We start from the raw sequence: 5,332 nt of genomic DNA, 5'->3' as shown, positions 1-5,332 counted from the left end.
TTTAGTCTTCTTGGCCTCAGATACATTCAATCTATTCTACAAGCATTCTAAGTAGTTGAAACAGTGACCCATTCTCACCCCATTTGACCCATTGTCACCTTGGCCCTTCTACCTTTTCAATAAACATCTTTCAAAATAGAGAATATGTATACCAAATCAGGTTGGAATTGGTCTTGGAGGTTGGGAGTTACACTGAATTGCTCGTTTTTAAAGATAACCCCTTCCCCTTACTCTCCTTCTTTCCCCAATGACCATTCCACCCCTTTGTCTTCTTCTCCTTAGGATAGAGAATGGGTGTACCAAATTTGGTTGAAATCGGTACAGGGTTTAGAAGTTACAATGAATTGCCCGTTTTCTGAACAATACCCACCCTCCAGACCCTCCCCTTTCCCAATTTACCCTCCCATATGATCGTCTCCTCGTAGTGATCATGAAGTGAATATATGTATCTCCTCGTAGTGAATATGTGTACAAATTTTCCAGGATTTTCAGCTTTCAGTCACATGAAAATGTTGATAATTTCAAATCATTGCCAACGTTGATGAAGATCCAAACCCCGGACCGAAACGTTGGCAATGATTTGAAATTATCAACATTTCATGTGACTAACTAATCTAATGTAATAAAATTTGGTTGAAATCGGTCCTGGGGTTGGATGTTGCACTTAATTGCTCGATTTCCAAAGACAACGCCTCCCTTCATACCCTCCTTTTTCCAATGACCATCCCACCATCTTTGTTATTTTTTCCTTAGAATAGAGAATGTGTGTACCAAATTTGGTTCAAATTGGTCCAGGGTTCATAATTTACTTTGAATTGCCCGTTTTTGAACAAAACCCCTCCTCCAGACCCCTCCCCTTTCCCAAATCCCATATGATCGTCTCCTCATAGTGAAAATGTGTAAAAAATTTGGTTGAAATCAGTTCTGGGAGTTGAAAGTTACACAGAATTGTTCGTTTTCTGAACGAAACCCGTCTCACCACCCCTCCCCCTTTTCTAAATGACCATCCCACCCCTTTGTTAACTTCCCCTGAGGATATAGAATGTGTGTACCAAATTTGGTTGAAATCGGCCAAGTGGTTCAGAAGTAGTTAGCGAACATACATACATAGATTGGTTTTTATATATATAGAAGAAGAAGATATATAGCTTTATGTACCCGGCCTTGCTCGGAATTGCCAGTTTGATTCGCAGTTTTTTTTTTCACAATCGGAAAATGAATAAACCAATTGGTCAACAGGATAATTGCGTTTTCTTATCGATACTTCATCATTTGATCAAATGAAGGCAGACTTCATTTGAAAACATTGACTGATTTTGAAGAAGGGAGCAAACCCATAATCGCCATATTCCGGGCAAACGTCTATTTCTAAAGAAGGAAAAACATCCACCGATGCCTTATTCCGGGCAAACGTCTATTTTTAAAGAAGGGATCACATTCACCATCCAGAAGGAAACACATTAATCATTGCTTTTCACTGGGCAAACCATGATTTCGATAAATGGTTGAATTGATCGATAACTAAACAATACAATAATGGGTTCAGAAGTTAGGCTGGAGCATACACACAAACATACAAACATTGAGTTTTATATATCTCGAGTACTTATTCAAAGGAATTTGTTATCTTCTCCTTAGGATAAAAATGTGTGCATCAAATATGGCTGAAATCGGTCCTGGGAGTTAGGTGTTACACTGAATCGCTCTTTTCTAACGACAACCCTTCCCCTTACCCTCCCCTTTTCCCAATGATCATCCCACCCTTTGTTATTTTCTCCTTAGGATAGAGAATGTGTGTACCAAATTTTGATGAAATCGGTCCAGGGTTCAAAAGATACACTGAATTTCCTGTTTTCAGAACAATACCCCTCCCCAGACCCCGCCTCTCTTTCCCAAATTACACTTCCATGTGATCGACTACTCTTAGTGAATATGTGTACAATATTTGGTTGATATGGGTACTGGGGTTGGGAATTACACTGTATTGCTCGTTTTATAAAGACAACCCCTCCCCATACCCTCCCTCTTTTTACAATGACCGCCCCACCACCTTTGTTATCTTTTCTTTAGGGTAGAGAATGTGTGTATCAAATTTGGTTGAAATCAGTGCAGGGGTTCAGAATTTACTCTGAATTACCCTTTCTGAATAATACCCCTCCTCAGACCCCTCCCCTTTTCCCAAATTACACTGTCATATGATTGTCTCCTTATAGTGAATATGTGTACACATTTTGGTTGAAATCGGTACGGGGCGATGAAAGTTACACATAATTGTTCGTTTTCTAAACAAACCCCCTCCCCCTTTTCTAAATGACCCTCCCACCCCCTTTGTTAACTTCCCCTGAGGATAGAGAACGTGTGTACCAAATTTGGTTGAATTCTGTCAAGTGGTTCAGAAGTAGTTAGCGAACATACATACATAGATTGGTTTTTATATATATAGATCCACTTGCAGACCCGACAAACTTCGTTTCGCCTTAAAAGATATCCTCTGATTAGTTCTTGACTTATGCAGAATTTTCTGGATCATTTGTCTGGAAGCCCCCCCCCCCTTTCCAGAAGGAGATGGGTTCCAAACCACCACAGAAACATATCTTCGAAAACCTCCGCATGCCAGATTTGGTTCCATTTGCTTGGTTAATTCTTGGGTTATGATGAAATTGGTTTTTTATTTGTATGGGAGCACTTCTTTCCAAAGAGGGGAGAGGTCTAGAACCAACTTAAGAACCTTCCCCGGCCCTAAAAACCTCTATATAAAAATTTTCACGAATCGGTAGAATGGTTCACAGCCTTAGTTACCTCTCCTTAAAATTTCAGGGTTTATCGAGTTTTTATCGGATTTCTAGAAGCTTGGTATGATTATTGGAAATTCAAAGTTTTCGGGAAATAGCAGCAACATCGTTTGAATACTTTACCAGAGAAATCTGCAGAAAGAAATGTCTTATATTACAGGCATATGATACGTTGTACTTGGCTATCACATTATCGAAAGGTTTCTCTTGACAATCCTTTCAGAAATGCCATGCATCTTCAAGGATTATGTTGGAAAGCCAGAGATCATATGCACACTTAAAAAAAATACTCGCAATGCAATGCAAAGCAATGTAAACATAAAAATCTTGAAGAATTAATGATTTGCTGATAAATAAAAGTCAAGATTTGTTAGAAATTCTTCGGTAACCTAAGCATCTTGTGTCTCCTGCTCAAGTTAAACAATTGTCTTTTTCATGTTGTCTAAACATTACGGCCAGTTTATTATTTTTCTTGAATATTCTTTATTCAATCAAAATCTCAGCCATTGAATTTGTTCTGTCAGTCTGTTACTTCTATTCTATATTTCAATCAGCATTAAATCAGCATGAAAATACTGTTCCAACTCCAACATTTCTCTCGTCAGAGTACCAAAATGACTGTAACCATTCCCGTCATATCTCTCACCTTGGCTCATCTTTCATTTTGGCAGCACAAATGTCATTTCATAGGTGGTGGCACATCTAAAAACATTTTTGTTTGAAAACGAGTTGTGTTTTGGAGTTATGTTCCTCCGAAAGTGTAATTTACTTTAGAAATTAGATTCGTACGCAATTCAACTTAACCAATTGAATCATTTGTTTGAGAAACTGCATAAGTTCATTTTACACTTTTTCGAGAAAACAACAAAAATCTATTTTTGAACAAGATTGCACCGAATCTTTCGATTTCTTCGATACAGATCAATAGTTTTTGGCAAAACTCAACACCCTGGGACACTTTCAGTGCAAAAAATGTAAGCAGTACTCTACAATTGCTCTTCAAAGTACGTGGATATATGTAGTTTCACATACAAACGAAACAAATTTCATACATTCCTGAACAAATTTTTTTTTGCCAGAATATGTATTTTTGGACGTGGATTCAGAATATATAAAAATCTCATTTTGGCCAAAAATGATACATATGCAGTTTCTCAAACAAACGGTTCAAATATATGTGTGGATGAGAATCAAGGGAGCGTAATATCCTTCGTGTTTAGCATTCATAAGATATATCAATTTTTCGAAGTTAGAAAACATGATAAAATATATTAAACTCACTGTAGAGAGAGATGATAAGAATTCATTATTTACAGTTACGTCCAGATATGATCAGAGCACTAGATATGTACAGTATTCATGCAAAGTCGTAGGAATTCTAGGGGGGGCTAACTTGATTCTAGGTGGGGCTATAGCCCCCCCTAGCCCCCTGTAGTTACGCCAATGCTTTTACTATTCTTTACTATTCACAATTAAAAATAATACGTTTGCTGAACGGATCACGTATCATAATGGCAAGCAATGTAGCAGGATTTATCTTGAAAAATTATTTTGAGACCAGATTTGTCATATGACTTACCTCTCGAATGCAGTCTGTGTCCAGCACCATTTTTATCTTACCATAGAAACATCTTTTTTGTATAAGAACTCCGGTGTTATTGAAGGCGATGCGCCGGCTGTTTGCCTTTCGTAAACAAAGGAATTCTCCTTAAAACAAAGTCCACTAATTACGTAACGCAAAATTTTGTTTTTCTTGTTTTATAACTTGTTTTATAAAAACGTACTCTTACCCCACGCCTTCTTGCCCTACTCTACTTAGTACGAGAAAGGCAAAAATCAAGCTCTATCTGGAATGCGGGCGAATGTCGCAAGAGAGAATTCTCTTCGCCGACATCCCCTCTTTTAAATTAAAGTGACAAGCAGATGGTTTCTTTGCAGTTTCTCCCCTCAAAACGAAAGAAAACAATGAAAACTTGCATTCTTTGGTGAAAAACCGCGATGAAATCCTCTGCTTGTCACTTTTATTCAAAAGAGGGGAAGTCGACGAAGAGAATCCTCTCTTGCGACATTCGCCCTTTTACCAGATAGAGCTTGAAATGATAAATCCATTTTATGATAACGTTGGGCGGTCGTGTCTTGTACATAACCCTTCAGATTTTTTTTTTTCATTTTGCTTTGAATTCAATCCCTGGTATACGAACATTTGTGGTCCATCTGTAAAGTTCATGATTCCCCCCGTATGGCTTGGAACCGAATAGTAAGTAAAGGCACAAGTCACAGTCTGATAATGTTATTCTTCTTCTTCTATATACATAAAAATGAATTTCTGTCTGTCTGAACCTTATACACTCGGAAACTACTAAACCGATTAGCGTGAAAATATGTATGCAAAGGTTTTTTAGGCCGGTGAAGGTTCCTAAGATGGTTCGAGACCCCTCCCCTCTTTGGAAAAGGGGGCTCCCATATAAATTAAGCATAAATTTCTGCATAACGCGAGAGCTAACCAGAGAATAAATCAATTTTAGGCGAAACGGGTCTGC

This window comes from Armigeres subalbatus, chromosome 2 (assembly GCF_024139115.2).
Source record: "Armigeres subalbatus isolate Guangzhou_Male chromosome 2, GZ_Asu_2, whole genome shotgun sequence".
NCBI classification, from domain to species: Eukaryota; Metazoa; Arthropoda; class Insecta; order Diptera; family Culicidae; genus Armigeres; species Armigeres subalbatus.
The sequence above is the reverse complement of the archived record's forward strand: the minus strand, read 5'-3'. Positions refer to the sequence as shown.